The sequence below is a fragment of the Macaca nemestrina genome, chromosome 8 (assembly GCF_043159975.1).
Source record: "Macaca nemestrina isolate mMacNem1 chromosome 8, mMacNem.hap1, whole genome shotgun sequence".
Taxonomy (NCBI): domain Eukaryota; kingdom Metazoa; phylum Chordata; class Mammalia; order Primates; family Cercopithecidae; genus Macaca; species Macaca nemestrina.
In genome coordinates, this window is record NC_092132.1 from 140,768,061 (window position 1) to 140,781,185 (window position 13,125).

General features: G+C 35.9%; 1 long non-coding RNA gene across 1 annotated transcript in view; it reads right to left on the reverse strand.

The window, feature by feature from the left end:
* The window catches only part of LOC139355701 (uncharacterized), a 151,080-nt gene that overhangs the window by 67,701 nt on the left and 70,254 nt on the right, over positions 1 to 13,125 (reverse strand). The gene's annotated exons all lie outside the window — the stretch shown is intronic.

Genomic DNA, 13,125 nt, shown 5'->3' on the forward strand with positions numbered 1-13,125 from the left:
TTCTCACTGTTCAGTTCCCACCTATGACTGAGAACATACGGTGTTTGGTTTTTTGTCCATGCAATAGTTTGCTGAGAATGATGGTTTCCATCTTCACCCATGTCCCTACAAAAGACATGAACTCTTCCTTTTTTATGGCTGCATAGTATTCCGTGGTATATATGTGCCACATTTTCTTAATCCAGTCTATCATTGATGGACATTGGGGTTGGTTCCAAGTCTTTGCTACTATGAATAGTGCCGCAATAAACACACATGTGCATGTGTCTTTATAGCAGCATGATTTACAATCCTTTGGGTATATATCCAGTAATGGATGGCTGGGTCAAATGGTATTTCTAGTTCTAGATCCTTGAGGAATCGCCACACTGTCTTCTACAATGGTTGAACTAGTTTACAGTCCCACCAATGGTGTAAAAGCGTTCCTATTTCTCCACATCCTCTCCAGCACCTGTTGTTTCCTGACTTTTTAATGATTGCCATTCTAACTGGTGTGAGGTGGTATCTCATTGTGGTTTTGATTTGCATTTCTCTGATGGCCAGTGATGATGAACATTTTTTCATGCATCTGTTGGCTGCATAAATGTCTTCTTTTGAGAAGTGTCTGTTCATATCCTTCACCCACTTGTTGATGGGGTTGTTTTTTTGTTGTAAATTTGTTTGAGTTCTTTGTAGGTTCTGGATATTAGCCCTTTGTCAGATGAGTAGATTGCAAAAATTTTCTCCCATTCTGTATGTTGCCTGTTCACTCTGATGGTAGTTTCTTTTGCTGTGCAGAAGTTCTTTAGTTTAATTAGATCCCATTTGTCAACTTTGGCTTTTGTTGCCATTGTTTGTGGTGTTTTAGACATGAAGTCCTTGCCCATGCCTATGTCCTGAATGGTATTGCCTAGGTTTTCTTCTAGGGTTTTTATGGTTTCAGGTCTAACATTTAAGTTTTTAATCCATCTTGAATTAATTTTTGTATAAGGTACAAGGAAGGGGTCCAGTTTCAGCTTTCTACATATGGCTAGCCAGTTTTACCAGAACCATTTATTAAATAGGAAATCCTTTCCCCATTTCTTGTTTTTGTCAAGTTTATCAAAGATCAGATAGTTGTAGATGTGTGGTATTATTTCTGAGGGTCTGTTCTGTTCCATTGGTCTACATCTCTGTTTTGCTACCAGTACCATGCTGTTTTGGTTACTGTAGCCTTGTAGTATAGTTTGAAGTCAGGTATCGTGATGTCTCCAGCTTTGTTCTTTTGGCTTAGGATTGACTTGGCAATGCGGGCTCTGTTTTGGTTCCTACAAACCACTGCTCAATGAAATAGAGGACACAAACAAATGGAAGAATATTCCATGCTCATGGATAGAAAGAATCAATACCATGAAAATGGCCATACTGCCCAAGGTAATTTATAGATTCAATGCCATCCCCATCAAGCTACCAAGGACTTTCTTCACTGAATTGGAAAAAAACTACTTTAAATTCATATGGAAGCAAAAAAGAGTAGCTTTATTTATAATTACCAAACTGGAAAGCAACCAAGTTGTCTTTCAGTCGATGAATGGACAAATGATGGTATATTCAGACAATGGAATATTTTTCATAGACAAAAAGAAATGCACTTATCAAGTCATGAAATACACAGAAGAAATTTAAATGCACATTACTAAAGAATCCAGCATGAAGAGTCCACATACTATGGTTATTCCAACTATATGACATTCTAAAAAGGCAAAACTATGAAGACAAAATAAAAAAATCAGTGGTTGCTAGGGTTATAGGAAAGGGAAGGATGAACAGGTTATTTAGGACAGTAAAACTATTTTGTATGATACCATGATGGTAGATACATGCCATTATAAATTTGCCCAAATCCATAGAATGTGCAAAACCCAGACTGACTCCTACTGTAAATTATGGACTCCAGGTAGTAATGATGTGTCAATGTAGGTTCATAAATTGTAACAAATGTTACAATCCCCTCTGTCAGGGGAAGTTGGTAATGGGGAAGGTTATATATATGTGGGAACAGAGGGCATAGGGGAAACGTGTAATTTCTCGATTTTACTGAGAAGCAAAAATTTCTATAAATTCAGAAATGAAGAATGCCTTTCATGGTTCATTACTATTGAACATGGCTAAGGAAACAACATCAGAGTTTCAGGAGGCCAATATAAACCCACAAAACTGAAAAGCAAAGAGAAACAAAAAGCTGAAAAAAAGGAACATAGTATTTTAGTAATGGGCAACAAGTACAAAAGATGTCACATGTGCAATATGAGCATACCAGAAAAACAGAAAGGAACAGAAAAAAAAATGAAATAATTTTGACTAACATCCCAAAATTAATGCCAGATACAAAACCACTGATCCAGAAAACTCAAAGCACCAGTCACGATAAATGCCAAGAAAGCTACCTAAGCATATCATATTCCAACTGCAGAAAATTACAGGCACAAAAAGTCTTGAAACTGGGGTGAAAGGAATAGGGAAAATCTAACCTACAGAAAAGTAAACATAAGAATCACATTCAACTTTTCTTCAGAAACCAGGCTAGTAAGAGGGGAATGTAGTAAAATATTTGAAGTTTTAAGAGAAAAAAAACAAACAAAAAAACCCCAGAAACCTAGAATTCTCTATCTTTTCAAAGTGAAGTAGAAATAAAGACTTCCTCTTCAGATATTGAAAAATGGAGAGTTTGTTGCCAGTAGGCCTGCCTTGCAAGAAACATTTAAAGTTCTTCAGAGAGAAAGAAAATAACAGAGGTCAGAAACTCGGTATTACATAAAGAAAGGAAAAGTATTAGAGAAGAAATAAGTGAAGGTAAAATATAAACTTTTATTTTTCTTATTTTTAATTTATGTAAAAAATAATCATTTGTTCAAAACAATAGCAACAATGTATTTGATGACTATAGTTTACTACATGTAAAATGAATAGCAATGACATAAGAGATGAATGGGAGGAATTAAGAATATTATGTTCTTATAAGCAACTTGCACTACTCATACAGTGGTACAGAATTATTTAAAAGTGGACCTGGACTAGTTATAAATGCATACACCAACTCTACAGAAACACTAAAAAATAAAAAAAAAGAGAAAAAAAGGTATAATTTATATGCTAGGGAAAGAGAAAAAAAGGAATATAAAATGCTCAATTAAAATCACTAAGGCAGAAAATTGTAGTAGACAAAAATAGGAAGAAAGAGCAAGAGTAATGAATAGACATCAACAAATGTGGTAGATATTAATCCAGTTGTCATTAATCCATCGTCATCTTAAACAGCAATAGTTTAAAATCACCCATTAAAAACCAGACATTGTCAGAGTAGATTAGAAAAATACCCAACTATATGATGGCTGCAGAAAAAAAGAACTTATTTTAAATATAAAAATGCATATAGATTAAAAAGTAAGGGGTAAAGCTATGCCATGCTAACACTAATCAAATGTAAGCTTGAGTAGCTGTACTGATTTCAGGCAAAACATACTTCAGAGCAAAGAAAATTATCAGGAATAAAGAATGGAATTACATAATGATAAAAAGATCAAGTTCTTAAGAAGAGACAAACATTTTTATAGTGTATGCAGTTAACAAGAGAGCATCAAAATACATGAGGCAAAAACTGATAGAACTGCAAAGAGAAATAGACGACATACTATTACAGTTGGAGTCTTCAACACCACTCCATCAGAAGTGCACAGATCCAACAGGCAGAAAATCAGTAAGGACATAGCTAAACTCAACAGCACCAGCAGTATCAATCAACTGGATACACCTGACATCTATTGACTACTTCAGCTAGCAACAGCAAAATACTAATCTTTTTTAAGCTCACAGGGAACATTCAACAAGACAGATCACATTCAGGGCCATGAAACACATTTTAATAAATTTAAAAGATTAGAAATTATACGATGTCTGCTCTCAGACAACAGAGAAAGTCAGCTGGAATATCCCAAAATATTTGGAGGTTAAACAATACACTTCTAATTAAAACAAGAGCCAAAGAAGAAATGTCAAGAAAATCTCAAAACATTTGGAACTAAGTGAAAACGAAAATACAACATACCATATGTGGGATGCAGCAAAAGCAATACTTACAGGTAAATTAATAGGATTTAATACATATTTTAGAAAAGAATAAAAATATAAAATTCGTAACAAAATTCTACCTTAAGAATCTAGAAAAAAGAAGAGCAAATTAAATTCAAAGGAAGCAGCAGAAAAGAAATATTCAGAATTAGAGCACAGATCAATGAAATTGCAAACAAAAGAAAAATTAACACCATCAAAGATGGCAGTGTGAGAAGGTCAGTAAAACTGATAAGCCTGAAACCAAGCTAAGAAAAAAGGAGAGAACATACAAATGACTAATACAAGAAATCAAAGTGGGGTATCAGTACAGATCCCACAGACATTTAAAAGATAATAAATGAATACTATAAACAACTCTAGGCTCATACATTTGATAATCTAGATGGAATGGTTCAATTTCTTTAAAGGTACATCTACCACACTCTAAGAAATGCACAGTTGGAAAAGGTCTATATCTACAAAAGAAATTGAATATCTATAAAAGAAATTGAATAACTTTCCAAAACAGAAAGCACTGGGCCTAGATGAGTTTACTACCAAATATTTATGGTAGAAATTCCAGCAATTCTCCACAATCTCATTCAGAACACAAAAGCAGAGGGAATACTTCTTAACTCATTCCATGAGGCCAACATTACTCTAACACAAAATCAGACCAAGGCATTAGAAGAAAAGAAAACTATAGGCCAGTATCTCTCATAACCATAGATGTAAAAATCTGCAATAAAATGTTAGAAATAAACCAATGATGGATAAAAGAAATATATGACCAAGTGAAATTTATCCTGGGAATGTAAGACTGATTCAATATTTGAAAATTAATGTAATCCATCAAATCAACTGGCTAAAAAAGACAAATCACATGATTGTATTAAAATATGAAGAAAAGCATCCGACAAAATTCAACACCCATTCATGTTAAAACTTCTCAGTAAAGAAGGAATAGAGAAGAGATTTCTCAACTTGATAAAGAACTTTTTTTTTAATTACAGCTAACATTATACTTAAGGATGAGAAACTTGAAATTTTCCCAAAGCAAGTAAGTGTCCTCTCACTACTCCTTTTCAATATTGTATTGGAAGTCCTTAATAAGGCAATAAGAAAAAAAAACAAAAAACAAAAAACAGAAAGGTATAGTGATTTGGTAGGAGAAAATAAAACTGTGTGCTGATGACATGACTATCTATGTAGAAAATCTGAATTGAAACAAACAAACAAATACCTCCTGGAACTAATAAGAAATTATAGAAAGGCTTCAGTATGCAAGATTAATGTACAAAAGTCAAATGCTTTCCTATCAATCAATACTAACAATGAACAAGTGGAAACTGAAATTCAAAACACAATACCATTTACATTAGCAAAACCAAGAAAATGAAATGCTTAGGCATAAATTTTACAAAATATGCCCAAGTTATATGCTTTTAATAAAAAGCACATAACTGATTAAAGAAACCAAAGAACTAAATAAACTGAGAGATATTCCATATTTGTGGCTAAGACTCAATATTGTCAAGACATCAGTTCTTTCCAACTTATAGCTTCAACACAATCTCAATCAAAATATCAGAAAGTTTTTTTACTAGATATTGACACACGGATTCTAAACTTTATATAGAGATGCAAAACACCCAGATTATCTAATATTGAAAAATAACAAAGTCAGCAAACTGACACTACTCTAATTCTAGATTTACTATGAAGTTACAGTAATGAAGATAGTGTAGTATTGGTGAAAGAATAGACAAACAGATCAATGGAGCAGAATAGAGCTCCAAAATACAGAGCCACATAAATTTATTTAACTGAACTTAGGTGAAGGAGCAAATGAAAAATAATGGCACAAAGACAGTCTTTTCTACAAATCTTTCTGAAACAATTGTACACCTATATGCAAAAAAAAAAAAAAGAAAAAATAATTGACACACAGACCTTATATTCTTCTACCAAATTATCTCAATATTAGTCATAGAACTAAATGTGAAATACGAAACTGTGAGACTCCTAGGAGATAATGTAGAATTCTTACATGACCTTGGGCATGGTGATGAATTTTTAGATCCAACACCATGTATGATTCATGAAAGAAAAAAAATGGTAAGCCAGTCTTTATTAAAATTTAAAACTTCTGCTCTGTGAACGACGCTGTCTAGAGAATAAGATCGGACAAAAACGGGAAAATATTGCAAGACACATCTTGGCAAAAGATTCTTGTCCAAAATATGTAAGAAACTCTTGAAACTCAACAATGAGAAGATGTGTAGCCTGATTGTAATAAGAAAGCATGCTCCCCATCATATGTCATTGGGAAACTGCAAGTTAAGATAATGGTAAAATGCTACTGCACACCTACTGGAATGGCCAGAGTCCAAAACACAGAAGGCATTAGCTGCTGGTGAGAATGTGATGGGCAAGAACTCTCACTCATTACAGGTAAGAGTACAGGGTGGTGCAGACACTTTGGAGGACAGTTTGGCAGATTTTCGTAAAACCAAACGTGTCAATTATGTGATCTATTGGTGGCATTGTTTAGTATTTACCCAAATGTGTTGAAGACTTGTGTCCCCACAAAACGTGCTCACAAGATTTTGTAGCAGCTTTGTTCATGATTGACAAGACTTGCAGGCAGAGAGATGGTCTATCAAGCCAGGAAAAGACATGGAGGAAACTGCTTCATATTGCTGGGTGGAAGAGGCTAGAGGGCTGTATATTGTGTAAATCCAACTATACAACATTCCGGAAAATGCAGAATGATGGAGACAATGAATAATACATGGTTGATGGCAGATTGAGGCAGCAGGATGGAGGGAGAAACAAACAGGCTGAACATAGAGGAGTTTGTAGGAAATGAATTCATTCTATATAATGCTACACTGGTGGACAGGTGCCATTATATGTTGAGACCTGTAGAATGCAAAGCACAAGGAGTGAAACCTTAGTGTGAACTGTGGACTTTGGGTGGGTGATGACATGTCAATGCATGTTCATCAATTATAACAAATGCATCACTCTGATTCAGGATTTTAATGATGGGGTGGGAGGAAGGGATTTATGAGAAATCTCTGTACCTTCTTCTCAATTTTCTTCTGAATCTAAAACTGCTCTAAAAAATTTCTCCTTAAAAATATATTTGGATATATATGCTTTTTAAAAATTCTATTGTTCTCTAGAGTAAAGTAGAGCAAAATTTCACTTAAGGAATATATATTTCCACATTAAACACATGGTTTAAGATCACTAAGATTGTGTTTACAAATAGTAAACATAAATAATTACAAAATGTTTTGTCTTACAAGTTATTGTTTTACATAAAATAAAATTCCAAATTGTGAGCTTATAATTTTTGTTCATGACATTAAAATTTTAACTTTCTAAATCTATTGCCCATAGTCAGAAATTACTCTGCTCAAGTATATGCTTTTTGAAATGTTGCTTCAATGATTTTATTTTCAGTCATGCTGCAAGATAAAATATCCTACTTTTAGAAAAGAGTATCAGAAGTATTTGATCCTCAGATAATAGAATTTAATCAGATAGAAGCAAGATAGCTGTGATGGACAGTTATTTATTTAAGAGTAATATGATATTCAGCCTTGATAAGCAAAGTGCCCCCTTTAATATTAAAATTGACTACTGAAGTGAACTCAGGTTTAAGTTCATAAAGTAAGATAAAAGCATTTTCACACAATCCTAGGAAAGTTTTATGTTGTACACTGTGTATTAGTCCACTCTCGCACTGCTATAAAGAAATACCTGAAGCTGGGTAATTTTAAAGAAAAGAAGTTTAATTGGCTTATGGTTCTAAAGCTGTACAGAAAGCATGGTGGTTACAACTTCTGGGGAGACCTCAGGAAACTTACAATCATAACAGAAGGGGAATGGGAAGCAGGCATGCCGTACATGGCAGGAGCAGAAGGAAGACAGAGGGGCATAAGTGCTACACACTTTTAAACAATCATATTTTGTGAACACAAGACTAGCATCAAGGGGGAAATCTGCCCCCATGATCCAATCATCTCCTACTCTGTCTCATCTCCAACATTGGGGATTACAATTTGATACGAGATTTGGGTGGGAACATAGATCCAAACTATATCACTCTGGAAATGTGTCATTAGATCACCTAGATACCAAAAAGTCTCTATCATAGAGTCACTTGCTTTCTTTTCTTTTTTTTTTTTGTTTTTTGTTTTTTGTTTTTTGAGATGGAGTCTTGCTCTGTTGCCCAGGCTAGAGTACAATGGCACAATCTCAGCTCACTGCAACCTCCGCCTCCCATTTTCAAGTGATTCTCCTGCCTCAGCCTCCTGACTAGCTGGGATTACAGGTGCCCGCCATCATACCTGGCTAATTTTTGTATTTTTAGCAGAGACAGAGTTTCACCATGTTGGTCGGGTTGCTCTCGAACTCCTGACCTCAGGTGGTCCACCCACCTCAGCCTCCCAAAATGCTGGGATTACAGGCGTTTTGAGTCACCACGCCTGGCCCGACAGAGTTATTTTCATAGAATTTTAAAACCACTTCACTGAGCTCTGAGGCCTGCCATCCATTCTCATTTCTTTTTGTGTTTCTCAGTGACTCACGCAATATCTGGCTCACAGAATGTACTAAACAAACAACTGTTAACAAAAAGGTACAGAACGAACTCTGTAAAACATGTCATTCCATGGGGATGTACTTTTGTTACTAGAATATATTTATTTCCTCTTCCATGGAAAGGTGTTTCCAAGAATCAAAAGAGCATTTATAGGTTGTTAATAAAACTACTGAATACTTGCTCCCGATTAACCAACATCCAAGGCTTTGAAATCAGACATTCTGATTCCAGAGGCTGGCCCGTACCTACTACATCAAATTGCCTCCCAATATAATCAAGGCCTTCAATGCTGATGAAAATGTTTTTAAGACTGAATGATGAAAGTTTAAGATCAGATTGATAGCTGATTTTAAGACTGGGAAACAAATGTACATGCATGTTATTTGCCTAAGTTCATCAAGTTTCAAAGCCACAAATTTGGTCTGAAAACTAATCCATATATTAAAAGTTATAAAAAGTGGAGAAATTGTGAACCACATACTTTTTTTAAAAAGCATTCTTACAACTCTCACTAAAGACTCTGCTATTCATAAGTTTTCTGTATCTCAACTAATTGTACTATGCTGACTGATTCCTCACCAAAGAAGTAATTGATAATTTTCATTTTCCAAGAATAGCCACAGTAACAAAGGTAGTTAAAACGAGTGGTCCTTTGCAACATTTTCCCTCCATCTCTCCAAAAATCTTGTATAGAAAGACATTTATAGGCTTGAGATGAAAGAGACAGTGTAGCTCTAGCAGAGAAGGCACTCAGTGGAGGCTGAGGTGGAAGGCAGGCATCTATCATGTCTTCAAGTAGCTTCACTGTTTTGTGTGAGGTGGAGACTTTAGGTATGAAAAGTTATGAAAATCAGAATTTACTTTTGTAAATTCTGTGGTTTCACTCCCTCCTTATTATTGTTGTTGTTGTTGTTGTTGTTATTTTGAGGCAGAGTCTCACTCTTGTCTAGGCTGGAGTGCAGTGAACTGATCTCAGCTCACTGCAACCTCCATCTCCCAGATTCAAGTGATTTTCCTGCCTCAGTCTCCCGAGCAGCTAGGGCTACATGCACATGCCACCACACATGGCTAATCTTTGTATTTTTAGTAGAGATGGGGTTTCTCCATGTTGGCCAGGCTGGTCTCGAACTCCTGACCTCAGGTGATGTACCTGCCTCATCCTCCCAAGTTGCTGGGATTATAGGCATGAGTCACCATGCCTGGCTCCCCCCCGATTATTGAAGAAATGTTAGCAGTTGAAACATGAGACTACGAACTGGAAAGATCTCCATTGAAAAATGTCATATCTACTTTGTAAAATACAGTCAAGATTGATTCCTCCAATAAGGCTCTCCAGTTAGATACTTTCCTCTGAAGCTCATATTTCTGGCAGGTATATAAATCAGGGTGTTAAAAGTCAAGACTGTATACATTCATGGGTCAGGGTTCTTTCCTACCTCAGATGTTTTACAAGTATACTGAGCATGATGTTAAAAATCTTCTACTTATGTTCTTTTTTTTATTATTATTATACTTTAAGTTCTAGGGTACATGTGCATAACGTGCAGGTTTGTTACATATGCATACTTGTGCCATGTTGCTGTGCTGCACCCATCAACTTGTCAGCACCCATCAACTCGTCATTTACATCAGGTATAACTCCCAATGCAATCCCTCCCCCCTCCCCCCTCCCCATGATAGGCCCCGGTGTGTGATGTTCCCCTTCCCTAGTCCAAGTGATCTCATTGTTCAGTTCCCACCTATGAGTGAGAACATGCGGTGTTTGGTTTTCTGTTCTTGTGATAGTTTGCTAAGAATGATGGTTTCCAGCTGCATCCATGTCCCTACAAAGGACACAAACTCATCCTTTTTGATGGCTGCATAGTATTCCATGGTGTATATGTGCCACATTTTCTTAATCCAGTCTGTCACTGATGGACACTTGGGTTGATTCCAAGTCTTTGCTATTGTGAATAGTGCTGCAATAAACATACGTGTGCATGTGTCTTTATAGCAGCATGATTTATAATCCTTTGGGTATATACCCAGTAATGGGATGGCTGGGTCATATGGTACATCTAGTTCTAGATCCTTGAGGAATCGCCATACTGTTTTCCATAATGGTTGAACTAGTTTACAATCCCACCAACAGTGTAAAAGCGTTCCTATTTCTCCACATCCTCTCCAGCACCTGTTGTTTCCTGACTTTTTAATGATCGCCATTCTAACTGGTGTGAGATGGTATCTCATTGTGGTTTTGATTTGCATTTCTCTGATGGCCAGTGATGATGAGCATTTTTTCATGTGTCTGTTGGCTGTATGAATGTCTTCTTTTGAGAAATGTCTGTTCATATCCTTTGCCCACTTTTTGATGGGGTTGTTTGTTTTTTTCTTGTAAATTTGTTGGAGTTCTTTGTAGGTTCTGGATATTAGCCCTTTGTCAGATGAGTAGATTGCAAAAATTTTCTCCCATTCTGTAGGTTGCCTGTTCACTCTGATGGTAGTTTCTTTTGCTGTGCAGAAGCTCTTTAGTTTAATGAGATCCCATTTGTCAATTTTGGCTTTTGCTGCCGTTGCTTTTGGTGTTTTAGACATGAAATATTTGCCCATGCCTATGTCCTGAATGGTACTACCTAGGTTTTCCTCTAGGGTTTTTATGGTATTAGGTCTAACATTTAAGTCTCTAATCCATCTTGAATTAATTTTCGTATAAGGAGTAAGGGAAGGATCCAGTTTCAGCTTTCTACTTACGGCTAGCCAATTTTCCCAGCACCATTTATTAAATATGGAATCCTTTCCCCATTTCTTGTTTCTCTCAGGTTTGTCAAAGATCAGATGGCCGTAGATGTGTGGTATTATTTCTGAGGACTCTGTTCTGTTCCATTGGTCTATATCTCTGTTTTGGTACCAGTACCATGCTATTTTGGTTACTGTAGCCTTGTAGTAAAGTTTGAAGTCAGGTAGCGTGATGCCTCCAGCTTTGTTCTTTTGACTTAGGATTGTCTTGGAGATGCGGGCTCTTTTTTGGTTTCATATGAACTTTAAAGCAGTTTTTTCCAATTCTGTGAAGAAACTCATTGGTAGCTTGATGGGGATGGCATTCAGCAGCACATCAAAAAGCTTATCCACCATGATCAAGTGGGCTTCATCCCTGGGATGCAAGGCTGGTTCAACATTCGCAAATCAATAAACATAATCCAGCATATAAACAGAACCAAAGACAAGAACCACATGATTATCTCAATAGATGCAGAAAAGGCTTTTGACAAAATTCAACAGCCCTTCATGCTAAAAACCGCTCAATAAATTCGGTATTGATGGAACGTACCTCAAAATAATAAGAGCTATTTATGACAAACCCACAGCCAATATCATACTGAATGGGCAAAAACTGGAAAAATTCTCTTTGAAAACTGGCACAAGACAGGGATGCCCTCTCTCACCACTCCTATTCAACATAGTGTTGGAAGTTCTGGCCAGGGCAATCAGGCAAGAGAAAGAAATCAAGGGTATTGAGTTAGGAAAAGAAGAAGTCAAATTGTCCCTCTTTGCAGATGACATGATCGTATATTTAGAAAACCCCACTGTCTCAGCCCAAAATCTCCTTAAGCTGATAAGCAACTTCAGCAAAGTCTCAGGATACAAAATTAATGTGCAAAAATCACAAGCATTCTTATACACCAGTAACAGACAGAGAGCCAAATCATGAATGAACTTCCATTCACAATTGCTTCAAAGAGAATAAAATACCTAGGAATCCAACTTACAAGGGATGTAAAGGACCTCTTCAAGGAGAACTACAAACCACTGCTCAGTGAAATAAAAGAGGACACAAACAAATGGAAGAACATACCATGCTCATGGATAGGAAGAATCAATATCGTGAAAATGGCCATACTGCCCAAGGTTACTTATGTTCTTTTATGTGATGTGTGGGTCATTTAATTTTTCCATCATGCTTCTTCGTCACCATTAAAACACAGCTGGTGACTTGGATAACCTCTGAGACCTGCCATTATAGTAAACTCTCTGTGGTTTTAAATAGATATTCAGCCAGAGACTCTTGAATATATTTTCCTATACCCAAGTCTCATCTACTTTAACTTTAAATCACTTTATCAGCTTGTCTCTTAGTTTCATACTATATAATAAACTATATTTTTCTCAAATGTGAATGTTCATCAGACCCAGTATCAACCAGGGTCTCTAAGAAAAAAATAGGTTACATTTGTATATACTTGTGTCTAACTCATGCCTTAGTATTTACATTGATAAAGCTTTTTCAACTCTATGAATCTGAAGTGTAGTAAATGTAAGGCATAGTATTAACTTTGCATAGAATGATAAAGTTATTATTTGCCATGATTTAAGAGTATTCAGAGACTTTAAGATTAAATGCCATGTAGTTGGAATTACATAGTATGTAGCCTTTTCAGACTGGCTTCTTTTACTTAGTAATA